This window comes from Branchiostoma lanceolatum, chromosome 1, assembly GCF_035083965.1.
Source record: "Branchiostoma lanceolatum isolate klBraLanc5 chromosome 1, klBraLanc5.hap2, whole genome shotgun sequence".
Classification (NCBI taxonomy): domain Eukaryota; kingdom Metazoa; phylum Chordata; class Leptocardii; order Amphioxiformes; family Branchiostomatidae; genus Branchiostoma; species Branchiostoma lanceolatum.
Window position 1 is genome coordinate 28881591 of NC_089722.1, and position 18602 is coordinate 28900192.

At 40.1% G+C, this 18602-nt stretch overlaps 1 protein-coding gene across 3 annotated transcripts in view; it reads right to left on the reverse strand.

Moving 5' to 3' along the window:
* LOC136447078 (serine/arginine repetitive matrix protein 2-like) overlaps positions 1 to 9983 on the reverse strand; it is a 119980-nt gene extending 109997 nt beyond the window's left edge. For all 3 annotated transcript variants that reach the window (XM_066445765.1, XM_066445756.1, XM_066445773.1), the window contains exons 1-2: positions 9880 to 9983; positions 7555 to 7635 (exon numbers count right to left, since the gene is read on the reverse strand). The gene's annotated coding sequence lies outside the window, so the exon portion shown is untranslated. The remainder of the gene's footprint in view (positions 1 to 7554; positions 7636 to 9879) is intronic.
* Between the last annotated feature and the right edge of the window lie 8619 nt (positions 9984 to 18602).

An 18602-nucleotide genomic window follows, 5' to 3' on the forward strand; every position in this document is an offset into this window, starting at 1 on the left:
TTTCTCCAGCTCTTCAGCCAGACCGCGCGGACACAACTTTTGACAAGATGGCTGCACTGAGGTGTGTTCACCGCATCCAAACGTAAAAGAGGGAAATCACGATCACAATAGTCATTGTAAGTTGATAAACACAATGACATTTCTCTATATAAAATCGAAGGATTACAAGAAGTTGGGTGTGATTTTAGTGAATTGTATTAGTTTCTGGGACATACATAATTTTTTTTTCATGTATCGATGTGCTTGCCGTGTGCTTTGTTACGTTGTGATGCTATCATCCTTCAGGCGTTTCATGATCATGTTTGGCGCGAACCTTTCGCCTGAGCTCGTCCCAGTTCATGATCAAGATATAAACGGCTTGTAAAATACTAATAGAGCCGCAAATATCTGTATGACTGTCATTAAAAAAGTACAATGAGGGCAACAACACGATATTTAGAGGCGCTCCTTGTTCGAGTGAATCTTGTGCACTGGCCCCGCGGCCTTAGGACCGTCGGCACTTCACTGAACTTCGGATCTTAGAGCTTACGGGGGCGTGTCTCACTGGGGCCAGGGCCGCCCGGCGTGAGTTTGATGTTTTTAAGGCGTGCGGTGCTCCGCCCCTAGCCCTGGACTGCTAACAATGCGTAACAGAGATCCCTGGAAGTACATCGTAGGCTTCTTTCTTACTAAATGAGCGGTTGTTCTAAGATTCTAGTTCCACTTGTGACAGAAATTAGCCTCCCTTCAAAATTTTATTTGGACGCACTCAGCCCAGCTGAGTGCGTCTTTTCCAAAAAAAGTGCGTCCAAAGACGCACTGAGGTATGCCTGGCGGGAACGCTGACATACAATGTTTTATTAACTGTTTTGTGTCTGTAGCATTGCTGATCAGTTTACTTCTCAACATTTCCTCATGGAATAGTAAGACTACATGCAGAAGTTCTACTCCTGAAAAGAGCAACAAAGTTACAGGAGACACAAAGATATTTCATGGATATAAGGTACATGTACATTCAAAGGGATTTTCATGGCTATAAGGTACATACAAAGGTACTTACATAATTCACAAACTTGCAAACACATTGAAGTCATCTCTATTTCAAGTTGAACACATTGCTTAGAATTAAAATTCCAATACATATCAAGTAGTACTACAAGCTAACCCCGCATATTCATGCAAGCAAGTCTAACCCCCACACCACAGGGAACAACAGACGATAAACAGTAGAGAGAAAAAGAACTTGCAAAAAACAAATGTTTGCCAAGGAAAGTTTACTGCTTTCCTGACTCAGTCTTATGATGCAGAAGTGCAGACCCTGTATATATTATTAGAGTTACAGTCCACGACGTTGAATCTGCAAGGATCCCTTGCCCCCCAGACGGTGATTAATGCGGCGGGATTAGAACGAACAGATGAAAGACGAGGTGCTAGCACGAGGCCGTACATTCATGACCTCTGGGTTCTGATTACGAGTCTCTTCTGATCTGACCAGTGCGGGCGGTGACCTACGGGTCAGGCAGGTACTCCACTCTGCCAGAAGTCACATCTAATAACGGAGAATCTGCGATAAGGAAAGGCTGACATGGTCAATGGTAGCAAACTTGGTTCAGTAGTTAGGAACCTAAAGCTGGCCTAGAACTAGAAGGTCAAAAGTACCATTCCCTGCCTTTCTTGCCTACGAGACTTGCATAGTACTGCAAATTATGAAATTATGGAAATTATGCTGTAGTCCAGTGTTCAATGCACATGTAATTGTCAAGATGCGTCTTTCTGGTCACATCCCTGCTTTTAAAATAAATGATTCAAAGCCCGCCAACTGGAAATGAAAGTTGGTCCACAAGACAACCTTTATACATTTGTACGCTACAAACATGGCTAAGCAGTCAGGGGAAAAGTGCAAATGGTAATTTGCAAACTGAAGGTGAGGGATTAGCATCCCTAGCCATTCCGTGGTCTCTCCGGAAAGGGCACCTTCAGAAACCTTACGGCATGTAGATTGGGCACAGGTGGTGAAGGATCAGGGAGCTATTTGATGACATCTTATGTTTTCTAATTTGCATAATGAGTCTTGGTTACAAGGCTTACTACTTATGCACATGCACAGGGCATTGGATTTTTTTGTGAAATAAGAAGAAGAAATCTTCAAATTTGAGGAAAGTAAAAATTAATCTAGGCAAAGTGCATATGATGAATGGATCAGGTCACATGATGGTCACAATTGTAACTACATATTATAAATGTGGGAGGAGGAGACAGATGCATAGAGATTAATTCGGCACCTTTGTGATATCTTTAACCTTAAGCGCTCTGAAGTAGCCGTTTGGCACCCAATTCCCTATTGGTTACAGAGTGAGGCAGCAGGGAGAAGTTAAACAGCATACTTAGTATATGTCAAGGATGAAAAACAGAAAAGGTAAATTGAAAGGGAATATAAACCAACGAGATGTACTTCTAGGTTGCCAAATTTTGTCACAAGATTTTGAGATGAAGTTGAGAAGAGCACCAATCAATTCAGCACCAAGGACATACACGAAGGGACTTTCTTTAGATTTTTTGCTGCCTTTTGCTCTACTGCTGTACATGTACACGTACATCTTACTTCAACCCAAAGGGTGTGAAGTATTTTGGTGTGTCTTAAAGTGACTCAAATTTAGTTTTAAGATGGTAAAATTCTATAATAGAAACTTTCTGCTAAAGACTCAAGTTTCGATCATAATCGATTCAGCACCAAGGATTTAAATATAAGTCAAAAGTCTAACCTTAGATTTTTTGTCTCAAGGGAGTGAAATATTTTGGAGTGTCTGTTACCTATGTGGAGGGGATAAAATATGTTATCTCTGAGTGCATTGTTGCAATTGCCTTTGTTTCAAGTAACACTTTTCAATACCAGGGGTTAATCTAAACAGGGCAACAAGGGCGCTGCGCCCCCATGTCCTGACCATGCGCGTCCTTACCCTAGTGAGCAGATTCTTTGACAAGCATAAAATTCTGACCAAGGATGACATGAGAAGGAAAACCACCCTTCCACACCATCGCTCCGCTCCCTCGCAATGCTCCCACTTGTAATTTCACTAGAAAAAAATCCTGAATACTATACTGACCTTCTGCTCCTCTGTGGTTAAACTTCTTAACAACCTGTCCCCATAGAATTTTCAATGAGGAGCACTGACGAGCGGAAAAACCCAATAGCCACACAGCAAATGGTCCGTGATAATAGCGTAGAAGGACAGTATCAGCTTCCCTCTAAGTGCAGTTTATCATTTCACAGTCTGATGGCAATTGCAGATATATGCACTCGTCAAGGTACAGGCGCCGTTAAGGCACAGTTTGAAGTCCGTGTGACAGCTATGAATATTGGACAAAGACCCCAACCACGTTTCATCCATCCATCAAATTAAAGCCACCAATTCTATCCCCAGAGTGATAAACCTGAGTTTGATGCACCCCAGCGAGTGGCTATGACTTTGCCTTTGATACATGACCACTTACGTCGTGCTTCAAAGTAAAATTGCCACTTAGACGGCTGGTGCTCTTGGACGGCTGCCCTTCAGTCACTTTATTTCTGTCCCATCAGACTGAGGAATGCCATTTGGTTCCAGGGTCAGACTGGGAAACCCCTGGACATGCACAAATGGAAGTGTTTTCCATGGGAATACTAAGTGCAGCTACCTGTGGATTGCAGGCCTTAGCATCTGGAAGCTGTTAATTTCAACCTCCAATAATTAAACAGTGAAAGAGTTTTCCTACAGCTGACGAATGTCATTTGGTTCCAGGGTCAGACTGGGAAACCCCTGGACATGCACAAATGGAAGAGTTTTCCATGGGAATACTAAGTGCAGACTGAGGAAGCTACCTGGGGAAAACAGTCCTTAGCTTCTGGAAAATGTTAATTTTAACCTCTAACAATCAACAGTACTAAAAGAGTTTTCCTACAGCTATGGAAATTGTCATTTGGTTCCTGGGTCAGACTGGAAAACCCCACGACATACACAAATGGAAGTGTTTTCCAAAGGAATACGATGTACAGGCAGGCAAGTGGGGAAAGCAGGCCTTGGCATCTGGAAACTTGGGAGGAACTTGCAACAAATAACACTTACAGTGAAAGAGTTTTCCTACAGCTATGGAATGTCATTTAGTTCCTAGATCAAACTGGGAAACCCCACGACATGCACAAATAGAAGAGTTTTCCATGGGAATACTAAGTGCAGGCTGAGAAAGCTACCTGGGGAAAGCAGCCCTTAGCTTCTGGAAAATGTTAATTTTAACCTCCAACAATTTACAGTGAAAGAGTTTTCCTTCAGCTATGGAATGTCATTTGGTTCCAGGGTCAGACTGGGAAACCCCATGACATACACAAATAGAAGTGTTTTCCATGGGAATGCTAAGTGCAGGCTGAGGAAGCTACTTGTGGAAAGCATCTGGAAAGTTGGGAGAGACATACATAGCCCAACTAAAATTGTGCTCCATAGTGTACCATCAAACTGGTCCCTGAGTCCCTGACAGAGAGTTTGTGTAACACAGGCTAGGAAGGATTTTGCCTTGTGCTTATTGAAATATTCCTTACTATATACAAAATTTTAAAATGGCAACAGTCTGCTTTCTATTGTAATTCAACTGCCATTAGCCAAAATATTAACAACCGAAGAGTTTTCAAGTAGCTAGACCTTACCAGCTTACTACTTTGCATCAGACTCTTAGTGGAGATTTCTTCTTGAGACATTGGGAAGGCCTCTATTCCTCCTGTTTACATATAATCTTTACTTTTTAAATCTTCTTGGTGGTCTCATTTACTTGCCCTATCCCTCCCAAATGTTGCTCTACACATTTTAAATCTAATCACCTACCATTCCAGAGAACAGTCATGGAAGAGATGACTCAAATTGGTTTAAGGTACAATCAATAAATAACCTCAGGGATGACACGTACGGCACATTTTCTCAGAAGCTCTTAATGTTATCCAATTAATAGAGAGCAAGGTAACTGTGTATGATCTGCACATTATGTAGGATACACTTAATCAAATCAAACTCAATATGGAACAACTTGTCTCATGTATGATGTAAATGTGTGCCAGCCTTTTTTCATACAGTGTTTCAGATCCAAGCAATTAGTTATTCTGGTCTGCTTTGCCATATAACCAAATAAATACATCATATGAGACCTTGTGCAAATCTAAAATCTAAACATTTTCCTACATTGCATAGTCTTTATAAAGGAAATAAGGCTTCCTGTTGTAAATATCATTCTACCTAATGTGGCTCAAAATCTAATTTCGAAACAAAGAATAATCATTTCAATAAAATGCCATGGATGTCTGTCTGAAATTGAATCGAGCCCTCTAAAAGGTTGCTATAATTCTATTGGACACGAAGACTCATGATTTTCAGCATAATTCAAAGCACTTCCACTAGAAATTTCACAGTCTCCTTCCATTAAGCTGCCCATCTTCTCTTTAAGTAAAAGCCCTCTGTGAATAGAATCACAATCTGTTCCGTGTTCGTGACTCAATGAGAGACGATGGAAAGCAAGAGTTAACTGCAAATTAGCAAATGGACTTCAATTCAAAGCACACATTTGTTTTGTAGGAGCTACTTGTAAGGAAGCTGGGATGTTAGCGTTCCTTCTTCGGATCTTGCTGGCGGGGTGACGAAGATTACGGGACCGTGACGGAAGACAAGACACAACGTAACACGCAGCCAAAGAAAACACGTCTTCACACTTTGAATCCTTGAAAACAACTGTCTTTATTCAAGTACTGTAGGGGCGTTAGAACGTTCGTCGTACGTCAACGTGCGCGTTCAGAGAACGCTCTAACGCGATGCTACTAATGTACATTTTCTAGCATTTAGGGCCAAAGAACACCATGATATCATCTTGGGGACTCCCGGAGGGAACATTAGCAGGCTTAGGCCATGTTTTCTGCCTAGTATTACGGACAATGTCAATGAATAAAACTAATACTTCATATTAAAAAGAATGTCATTGGTCGACTCGTCTTGATTTCCTAATGGTTGGCAGAACTGCAAAGTGGTATATTGAATAAAGATTTCAAAGATTCAACTTTGCAAGAGGTCTCGCATCTTTTTTTTGGGGGGGGGGGACCTATGGCAAGAAGTTCTATTCATTATCTTTGTAACTCTCTTCAGTGCCATCTCAGTCTTTCACCTGAACCATGTACCGGTAACAATACATCAGAAAGAGACTCATTCAACTCCAAGAGATAGAAACATACACCCTTCAGCATTGGGAGCATATGGTACTGTTACAGTTGGTTAGCCTATCTGTGAAAACACTACTCTCACCACCTGTTCCCAGGGTCCCTCTAAAACTAAAGAAGACATCCTCAAATAGTCAACATCTTTTCCCTAGACAAGCCCTTAAACATCACAACTTGAATATGACTCATAAATGGATCCTTGAAATTACAGCTGTTACAAGTAATATAGTCGGACTCTACAAAGCACAAATGAAATCACAATCCAACCAGAAAGTCAACTAAATATATGAAATTATTCCAGTTAGGAGATTTTTCAAGCCTCGATAGTCAGGTACAATTGATTATGAATATTAATGTTTGGCATCACACAAATGACAGTTTTAAGAGTTCAGTACATATTGAAGGAGACATTTACTTAACAAATACAATACCACAGATTTCTTAATACCGTATTATATGAAGAAAGATATACCATATAGACTTAAATGGCAGCTAGCAAACATAATTCCAAAGTCAAAGTCATATTGTAGCTGCCATCAGGGATATATTCTGTCCATTGAAACTATTTCATAGTCAATTTCATACATAAATATAATAGATATCTCACTCCAAACCAAAGACACAAGAACCGGGTAACCTCGGACTATAATTAATGACCATGACCAGAGTTCATTAATTTTTCATCACCTTCTGACAGTATTCAAGGTGATAAATGGATTTCCATGACAAGAAAGACCAACAACTCGAGTTCAATGATAACCAGTCTCTCTCAGTGATGGATGGCATGTAGTGCTATTTCAACACATTCAAGGGATGACCCACAAATAATGTGTGAGGGGAGGAATGCATCAGTCTGTAATATTATACAGATCAAAATGAAACAAAAGTATGTATACAGCAAAGAAACACTGGTTGTTTAAGTATTAGTGTATGTACAGAATAACACAGGATATCAGGAATGTCCCTATAGCTCAACTGGTAGCAGCCTTACAGTTGAGTTCCCAGTTCAAATTACATGTAGTTGCTAACTGGAAGACCCTGGTTCAAGCCCATGTACATGTAGGACATCTCGGTTGGGGCTGCACCTGTCCTTCAGAAGGGGGTCTCGTGTTGGAAGAGGTGCCTCCAGCACGTTAAAGGGGAAGGGCTAGCAACCCCTCCCTGTAAAATATACCCTGCTACTGAAATAGCAAGGGAACTTGCTGCCCTATCTGCCACTAGGCATTACAAGGGTCTGAACAAATGAACAAACAAACGATTATATAACTTTCAGAGGATGAGATCTTACCCTGCAGCTGAGCATTATTCCAAGCAAGCTCTTATACAAGCAAGAAACCAAATGTTGACAGCCTTACCTGGTCCACCTGCTGGGCAGGTCCCCAAACTGGTGAAGGAATAGCCTGCTTCAAACTCTGCACGGTGTGCTGGTAGATAGTCTAGGAAAAGGAAAAAAACAAGAAAACATCACAATCTTTTTTTCTTCTGAGATAGATGGTACAGTAAAATTCTCTCTATTCCCTGACCTCAAACAAAACAAATGACATTAAGATATATGGTACCTGCATTGAACAATGCTGTTACTAATTTCCAACAATTGAACAACAATTTCAGACAGTAAACCAATTCAAGACATTGTACTAAAGGCATAACATAGTACCGTACATCAATCATATGGTTACATGTACTGTTTAAGGCTCTTTCATCATACAAAACACCACTGACAATCTAAATCACAATCTGAAAACCATTCTAGAGTGATGAACGGCTCCAATCATCCCAAAGTAACAGTCCAGTGACTCGAGAGGGACATGAAATCATACAAAACATCGGTGACAAGGGGAGGAGCAGCTGGGAAGGACTGATGAAGAGTATCCCAACAGGCAGATTACATCTGCTGCAGTAATTAAACCATTAATAATTCTGCTGCCAGCTGAAAGAAACCAGTTATTCTGTGCCAGAATCCTTTGGGGGCTAAATCATAGTAAATGAATAGGGATGAATTATTTGCCTAACCTGGAGAAGTGTAAGTCTGCACACAAAAAAAGGCATCTGGTAAGAGATCCTAAGAGTACATGTAGTAAGAGTGCATTACTAGAGCCTTTTCTCATCCAAGCTGTATAGTCTAGCTTATCTGGGCCTGCATATCAGATCGAATTCATGGATCAATCTGTAATACTGTTACACGTCAAATATTGCAGATAGCTCACAGACAAAATGTACATGTAGGAAACGTAGATGTAATATATGATGCTATCTCAGGGTTATGTGCAGCACCTTGGCATATAGGAGACAATAGTCCGCCACAAGTAATCTCCTTAAGCTCCAGTGTTTCCTGTACCAGCAGTCAAACTACTGTAGATGACGAAATGTTCATGGTTGTTTTATATTCACGGTTTTCGCAGTAAGCTCTTCACCGCGAACTTAAAACCACCATGATCTTTTTTACCTTCCTACCCCTTGTCTACTATTGCCTCAAGTGTGAACTTAAAACCACCGCGAACACACCACTTTCTCCCTACCACAAAATTAAAACCACGCAAACTTAAATTTACAGTATCTACAGCCACACTGAACATATAAAAGTATATTTGATGTCAAAGTAAGCTCTTGCTGACAATTCATCTGTCAGAAACTTTAAGATACCAACATCTCTTGCTATGTAAGACTTATGCAGTATGACTATGAACTTGACATTGTAGCGGTTTACACTAAATGGGATCAGTTCTTCTAACTTGATACTTAATTTAGAGCAGCCATCTGCCAAAAAAATTTGGAGTAACGGAGGTGTGCGCACAAATTCACTGCCTGATTGAACTTAATTTGCTGACTTAACAATTATGTTGTCTACAAACGTATGCACACACACACAGATACAACTTCAAGGCAAGCAGTCACCACTCCCTGCACTCTGTGTACACAGTGTCAGGACATACATGTCTTCATGAGAAAAATTATACAGATAGACTAGATAGTTAGATCATTCTAATTCTTGCAATGTCAGGGCTGATTGGAACAGTGTGATCAAATTTGTCACTTTTATGGTTAACCAACAGAGGCCAAAAAGATATGCTGATGGATATGCTCACACAAAAAAACTACAAAAGGGGAGGGGGTGCATAAGTTGCCATCTTGACTCTAGTCCTTTTGTTTTCTCGGAACAACCATCATGTTCCAGTTCTGTCTACCATCTTCAAATTACAGGTCTCTATAATTTGATCAAATCTGCGTCAGGGGTAACGTATGGAAATATCATAATCAGTTTTATAACAACATATCGTCGTATCTTTTATTTGGAGTCCAAAACACCATGTGCTTCAACGTACAACAATACAAAAGATTTCAGCAATACATCAACATTTTGGCAGACAATACCAGACACAAAACAAAACGCAGGATAATGGAGAACATATATGTGGATAACAATGATCAACGTGTGTTACTCCATATCCATAACAATGCTACAACATGTTGTTTTAGTCGTGAAAGTTTCAACAATATTTTCATCCCTCAAAATATACTAGGAAATACTACAAACACGTCTCATACCAACGCTGTACGAAACACAGAGCTTCCATAGTTTACCCACTAGGTGAGGATTCACTTGGGAAAAAAATCGGTGTTCTAGAAAGCTGCACAATTTGGGGAAGAATCGCTGAAAACAGGAGTTTTCTTGTACTCACCTGTTCACGACGTGAGGTACGTACTCGTCTCGTCGGAGTGGGGAACAAACGGGATGACGCACTTTTTCCTTTCACTCTGGGGGTTCAGAGACATGTAGTCATAAAATAAAAAGCTAACACAATAGTTATAGATACAGAAAAGCTATTATGAGAAAATTGAATAGTATTCATAGCCAGTACATTGCATAAAATTGCCAGTGTGGTGTAAATTTTGTAAATTCAGTGGATATTATCTATTTCAGAGATCCCTATTGCTAATGGTATATTCCAATGACCTCTCAGTCAGTTCAATTTCCCGTGATGCAGTGCGGCACAATATGGCGGACAATGACGGGTTACGGGAGCATAGTATCTGTACCATTTATGCAAATATTTCTTAATACATATGCAAAATTATAATTCATTCTAATTACATATCAAGAATATATAACAAATAGTGTACAAACCTTCATGGAGAAAACATGGAAAAACCATGGAGAAACCTTGAGATTCATGGAGAATCCTTGAGATTCATGGAGAAACCTTGAGATTCATGGACAAACCTTGAGAAACCTTGAGATTCATGGAAAAACCTTGAGATTCATGGAGAAACCTTGAGATTCATGGAGAATCCTTGAGAAACCTTGAGATTCATGGAGAATCCTTGAGAAACCTTGAGATTCATGGAGAAACCTTGAGATTCATGGAGAAACCTTGAGATTCATGGAGAAACCTTGAGAATCGTGGAGAAACCTTGAGAAACCTTGAGAAACCTTGAGATTCATGGAGAAACCTTGAGATTCATGGAGAAACCTTGAGATTCATGGAGAAACCTTGAGATTCATGGAGAATCCTTGAGAAACCTTGAGATTCATGGAAAAACCTTGAGATTCATGGAGAAACCTTGAGACTCATGGAGAAACCTTGAGATTCATAGAGAATCCAAGAGAAACCTTGAGATTCATGGAGAAACCTTGAGATTCATGGAGAAACCTTGAGAATCGTGGAGAATCTTTGAGAAACCTTGAGAATCGTTGAGAAACCTTGAGAAACCTTGAGATTCATGGAGAAACCTTGAGATTCATGGAGAAACCTTGAGATTCATGGAGAAACCTTGAGAATCGTGGAGAAACCGTGAGAAACCTTGAGATTCGTGGAGAAACCTTGAGATTCATGGAGAAACCTTGAGATTCATGGAGAAACCTTGAGATTCATAGAGAATCCTTGAGAAACCTTGAGATTCATGGAGAAACCTTGAGATTCATGGAGAAACCTTGAGATTCGTGGAGAAAACTTGAGATTCATGGAGAAACCTTGAGAAAACTTGAGATTCATGGAGAAACCTTGAGATTCATGGAGAAACCTTGAGATTCGTGGAGAAAACTTGAGATTCATGGAGAATCCTTGAGAAAACTTGAGATTCATGGAGAAACCTTGAGATTCATGGAGAAACCTTGAGATCCATGGAGAAACCTTGCGAAACCTTGAGATTCATGGAGAAACCTTGAGATTCATAGAGAAACCTTGAGATTCATGGAGAAACCTTGAGATTCATGGAGAAACCTTGAGAGTCATGGAGAAACCTTGAGATTCATGGAGAATTCTTGAGATTCATGGAGAAACCTTGAGACTCATGGAGAAACCTTGAGATTCATAGAGAATCCAAGAGAAACCTTGAGATTCATGGAGAAACCTTGAGATTCATGGAGAAACCTTGAGAATCGTGGAGAATCTTTGAGAAACCTTGAGAATCGTTGAGAAACCTTGAGAAACCTTGAGATTCATGGAGAAACCTTGAGATTCATGGAGAAACCTTGAGATTCATGGAGAAACCTTGAGAATCGTGGAGAAACCGTGAGAAACCTTGAGATTCGTGGAGAAACCTTGAGATTCATGGAGAAACCTTGAGATTCATGGAGAAACCTTGAGATTCATAGAGAATCCTTGAGAAACCTTGAGATTCATGGAGAAACCTTGAGATTCATGGAGAAACCTTGAGATTCGTGGAGAAAACTTGAGATTCATGGAGAAACCTTGAGAAAACTTGAGATTCATGGAGAAATCTTGAGATTCATGGAGAAACCTTGAGATTCGTGGAGAAAACTTGAGATTCATGGAGAATCCTTGAGAAAACTTGAGATTCATGGAGAAACCTTGAGATTCATGGAGAAACCTTGAGATCCATGGAGAAACCTTGCGAAACCTTGAGATTCATGGAGAAACCTTGAGATTCATAGAGAAACCTTGAGATTCATGGAGAAACCTTGAGATTCATGGAGAAACCTTGAGAGTCATGGAGAAACCTTGAGATTCATGGAGAATTCTTGAGATTCATGGAGAAACCTTGAGATTCATGGAGAAACCTTGAGAATCGTTGAGAAACCTTGAGAAACGGTGAGATTCATGGAGAATCTTTGAGAAACCTTGAGAAACCTTGAGATTCATGGAGAAACCTTGAGATTCATGGAGAAACCTTGAGAATCGTTGAGAAACCTTGAGAAACCTTGAGATTCATGGAGAAACCTTGAGATTCGTGGAGAAACCTTGAGATTAGTGGAGAATTCTTGAGAAACCTTGAGATTCATGGAGAAACCTTGAGATTCATGGAGAAACCTTGAGATTCATGGAGAATCCTTGAGAAAACTTGAGATTCATGGAGAAATCTTGAGATTCATGGAGAAACCTTGAGATTCGTGGAGAAACCTTGATATTCATGGAGAATCCTTGAGAAAACTTGAGATTCATGGAGAAACCTTGAGATTCATGGAGAAACCTTGAGATCCATGGAGAAACCTTGAGAAACCTTGAGATTCATGGAGAAACCTTGAGATTCATGGAGAAACCTTGAGATCCATGGAGAAACCTTGAGAAACCTTGAGATTCATGGAGAAACCTTGAGATTCATGGAGAAACCTTGACATTTATGGAGAAACCTTGAGATTCATGGAGAAACCTTGAGATTCATGGAGAAACCTTGAGATTCATGGAGAAACCTTGAGATTCATGGAGAATCCTTGAGAAAACTTGAGATTCATGGAGAAACCTTGAGATTCATGGAGAAACCTTGAGATTCATGGAGAAACCTTGAGATTCATGGAGAAACCTTGAGATTCATGGAGAAACCTTGAGATTCATGAAGAAACCTTGACATTCATGGAGAAACCTTGAGATTCATGGAGAATCCTTGAGAAACCTTAAGATTCATGGAGAATCCTTGAGATTCATGGAGAAACCTTGAGATTCATGGAGAATCCTTGAGAAACCTTGAGATTCATGGAGAAACCTTGAGAAACTTTGAGATTCATGGAGAAACAATGGGATTCGTGGAGAAAACTTGAGATTCATGGAGATTCATGGAGAAATCTTGAATTCATGGAGAAATCTTGAGATTCATCGAGAAACCTTGAGATTCATGGAGAAACCTTGAGATTCATGGAGAAACCTTCAGATTCGTGGACAAACCTTGAGATTCGTGGAGAAACCTTGAGAATCAGGGAGAAACCTTGAGATTCATGGAGAAACCTTGAGAAACCTTGAGATTCATGGAGAAACCTTGAGATTCATGGAGAAACCTTGAGAAACCTTGAGATTCATGGAGAAACCTTGAGATTCATGGAGAAACCTTGAGATTCATGGAGAAACCTTGAGATCCATGGAGAAACCTTGAGAAACCTTGAGATTCATGGAGAAACCTTGAGATTCATGGAGAAACCTTGACATTTATGGAGAAACCTTGAGATTCATGGAGAAACCTTGAGATTCATGGAGAAACCTTGAGATTCATGGAGAAACCTTGAGATTCATGGAGAAACCTTGAGATTCATGGAGAAACCTTGAGAATCGTGGAGAAACCTTGAGAAACGGTGAGATTCATGGAGAATCTTTGAGAAACCTTGAGATTCATGGAGAAACCTCGAGAAACCTTGAGATTCATGGAGAGACCTCGAGAAACCTTGAGATTCATGGAAAAACCTTGAGATTCATGGAGAAACCTTGAGAAACCTTGAGATTCATGGAGAAACCTTGAGAAACCTTGAGATTCATGGAGAAACCTTGAGATTCATGGAGAAACCTTGAGATTCATGGAGAAACCTTGAGAATCGTGGAGAAACCTTGAGAATCATGGAGATTCATGGAGAAACCTTGAGATTCGTGGAGAAACCTTGAGATTCGTGGAGAAAACTTGAGATTCATGGGGAATCCTTGAGAAAACTTGAGATTCATGGAGAAATCTTGAGATTCATGGAGAAACCTTGAGATTCGTGGAGAAACCTTGAGATTCATGGAGAATCCTTGAGAAAACTTGAGATTCATGGAGAAACCTTGAGATTCATGGAGAAACCTTGAGATCCATGGAGAAACCTTGAGAAACCTTGAGATTCATGGAGAAACCTTGAGATTCATAGAGAAACCTTGACATTTATGGAGAAACCTTGAGATTCATGGAGAAACCTTGAGATTCATGGAGAAACCTTGAGATTCATGGAGAAACCTTGAGATTCATGGAGAAACCTTGAGATTCATGGAGAAACCTTGAGAATCGTGGAGAAACCTTGAGAAACGGTGAGATTCATGGAGAATCTTTGAGAAACCTTGAGATTCATGGAGAAACCTTGAGATTCATTGAGAAACCTTGAGAAACCTTGAGATTCATGGAGAAACCTTGAGATTCATGGAGAAACCTTGAGAAACCTTGAGATTCATGGAGAAACCTTGAGAAACCTTGAGATTCATGGAGAAACCTTGAGATTCATGGAGAGACCTTGAGATTAATGGAGAAACCTTGAGAAACCTTGAGATTCATGGAGAAACCTTGAGATTCATAGAGAAACCTTGACATTTATGGAGAAACCTTGAGATTCATGGAGAAACCTTGAGAGTCATGGAGAAACCTTGAGAGTCATGGAGAAACCTTGAGATTCATGGAGAAACCTTGAGATTCATGGAGAAACCTTGAGATTCATGGAGAAACCTTGAGAATCGTGGAGAAACCTTGAGAAACGGTGAGATTCATGGAGAATCTTTGAGAAACCTTGAGATTCATGGAGAAACCTTGAGATTCATGGAGAAACCTTGAGAAACCTTGAGATGCATGGAGAAACCTTGAGAGTCATGGAGAAACCTTGAGAAACCTTGAGATTCATGGAGAAACCTTGAGAAACCTTGAGATTCATGAAGAAACCTTGAGATTAATGGAGAAACCTTGAGATTAATGGAGAAACCTTGAGAATCGTGGAGAAATCTTGAGAACCGTGGAGAAACACGGAGAATCGTGGAGGAACCTTGAGAAACCTTGAGATTCATGGAGAAACCTTGAGATTCATGGAGAAACCTTGAGAAACCTTGATCTTCATTGACAAAACCTTGAAGTTAATGGAGATACCTTGAGATTCATGGAGATACATTGAGCGCTCGTTCTCACTGAATTGTGCAAAATAGCGATTTTTAGGATCGAAACATTGATCAGCTCATTTTCCAAGCAAACCTACCTCATTTTTCAGCTGAACATCTCCTTTTATGATCCCCAAAATATTACAGCTAATTTATCATTGGAAGATGCCGAAAATTTCTATGCTTTGATAAGATGTCCTTGGAGTTTACCCATATTTTTGCTGAAAATATGTTGAACATCAGTAATAAGATACTTCAATTTTGGAGCTTTCATGTCGTGACATCGCCTTCAAAACCTTTAGTTGAAGGCGATGTCACGACAAAGCGTCTCTGGCAAAGCGTCTGTCGAGTTTAGTGCCGTGCTGACGATTGCTTTATAACTGTTTCATTCAGGATTAATATTGTCTGGATTTGTTTTTGCATTTCGACTTGTTTGAGATATTTACCAGAGACGGAATCTGATAGTTCTTGCAAAACGTTCCATCCTCCGTTGATCCGAATAATTTAACTCTTATAACATCTATAACATATTCAGTGTTGCGAACTAATACTGCTTAGGAGCAGTAAAGCATTTGGAACGGATGGGGAATCGCGGAAAAACGGTAACGGAGATTACATACTGTCGCCAAAAGACATGTTCACCAGACGTAAGTCGCCAAGTTGTAATTGATCGACTTCTGATTTCTTTTCTTCTTCAAACATATCAAAGGCTATAGATTACTTATTGTCTTGAGGTTTAAAAAGAATTCAACTGCGTACAAGAACAGTGACAGGAGCGATCTGACATGATTTGTCGGAGGGCCTTAGTAGCTGGATTCACCAGTTAACCGGTCATTCTCTGAACTGAATTGTTACATTCTCTGCTGCTTTTTAAATTTTGCATGTCTCCGCAGGCGACAGCCGTTTTTTATGACTCTTCGGGCCACCCATTGCCATAATTTTTTCTAAGTCAAAACCTATAAGTAATTTTGAGGTGCATTTTTCGTGAAACATGATACTTGTTGTGGGAAAGTGAAGAAAGCATCGATGGTGCCCGTAATTTGGCTCATATCAAGTCGTAAAGGCTGACGACAGCAATTTGTACATTCAAATGAGAACGAGCGTGAGGTTCATGGGGAAACCTTGCCATTCACGGAGAAACCTGGAGATTCATGGAGAATCATGAAGAAACCTTGAGATTCCTGGAGATACCTTGAAATTCATGAAGAATTTTTGAGATTTCTGGAGAAATCTTGAGATTTCTGGAGAAACCTTGAGATTCCCGGAAAAAATTGAGATTCATGGAGAAACCTTGAGAACCATAGAGAGACATTGAGATTCAACGCTAAACCTTGAGAATCAAAGAGAAACGTTGAGATTCGTGGAGAAACCTTGAGATTCAAGGAGAAACCTTGAGAATCATGGAGAAACATTGACAATGATTGACAAACCTTGAGAATCCTTTAGAAACCTTGAGAATCATGGAGAAACCTTGAAAGGAGAAACCTTGAGATTCATGGAGAATCTGTCAGATTCATGGAGAAACATTGAGATTCATGGCAAAATATTGAGAACCGTGACCTTGAGATTCATGGAGATACCTTGAGATTCTTGGAGAAACCTTGAGATTCATGGAAAAACCTTGAGATTCAAGGAGAAACCTTGAGATTCATGTTGAATCACTTAGAAAAATACAGATTATACTTATCCCTTCCTATGGCGACCGCCTCATTTTCAAGTGTGTTTTGCGGTCGGATTTCGCGGAAATGTTGGCTTCTGTAGTACAAATTATGACGAAAATTTGTACATGGTGTAACGTTATACACAAACTACAGCGATAACGGCAAACGTAATTTTTGTAGGATATTTCTGTCAATGAGAATTGAACCTGGCGGGGGTCATGCTGTCTAAAATGAAGAAGAAAAAAAAAAACATCCATCCATGTAGTACACTGTATTTGAACACCTCGACCTGGAAACATGCTGTGAGTGGAATCATCCGCATGCATATGGTGACCACCTGTCCATCGCGGCCGTTTTGCTCGGTCCCCCGGTGGTGGCTTTGGGCAGGTTTGACTGTACTTGGACGTGTCGATCTCAAAAAAAGACGACAAGGAAAATGACGCTTACAGAAAAAAAACACTTGTCCTTTTACTTGTCCTCTGTATATGCTACCATACGACGAATTTCCAGTCTCACCGAGGGCGCAAGGGCTGATACTAAAGACCTGACACAGGATGGACGGGACTCCATTATTGTCAGGAAATAAGCCAAAATCCGTATGTCATCATTTCTATCGCATGATAAAATTACACAAAACATGTCTACCTCAGCACATTTACCCTCTTACTTTACTTTGTTAGTTTTGTAAGGCCACAGTCATACCTGAAAAGCTTTAGAATAAAGGAATTGAGCAAAGGTATTCAATTTTCAAAGTCAATCCTGACATCGCCAACAAGGCTATGCTGACCCAGGATAGTGTGTCACGATGTTCCTACAGCCAACTATAAATCAGAGCTACAGAGCGATAAGCAGAAATTGGTCAATAGTCAAATAATTATAAGTGTGGGCAAGATCGGTAAGAAATTGTCAAAATAGGTTACATACATTAAGACCCCCGAAGTGTAGGGGTGATATAAATTCTCCTCCAAGCCGAGGTGTCATATTCATTAGGGATAGATGGTAACACTCGCCGCACACGCGCTACCACCCAAACTGATCTCCATGTTTCTCCATTAATCTCCATGTTTCTCCATGAATCTTAACGAATCTCCGGCTTTCTCAATAGACTCTAACGAATTCTTCATGAATCTTCAGCATTTTCACCATGCTTCGGTATGAATCTCCATGAATGTCATGGTTTCTCCATGTTTCTCAAGGTTTCTCCATGATTACCAAGGTTTCTCCACGAATTACAAGGTTTTTCCACGAATGTCAACTGAAGGTTTCTCTTTGATTCTCAATGATTCTCTATGGTTCTCAAGGTTTCTCTATGTTTCTCAAGGTTTCTCGATGAACCTCAAGATTTCTCCATGAATATCAAGGTTTCTCCATGAATATCAAGGTTTCTCTGAGGTTTTTCCATCATTCTCGATGTGTTCCTCCATGATTATCAAGTAATTCTCATTGAATCTCAATGTTTCTCCATGAATCTTAGGGTTTCTCCATAAATCTAAACGTTTCTCAAGGTTTCTCCATGAGTCTCAAGGTTTCTCAAGGTTTCTCCATGAATCTTGAGGGCTCTCAAGATTTCTCCATGAATCTCAAGGTCTCTCCATGAATCTAAAGGTTTCTCCATGAATCTCAAGGTTTCTCAAGGTTTCTTCATGAATCTCAAGGTTTCTCCATGAATCTCAAGGCTTCTCAAGCTTTCTC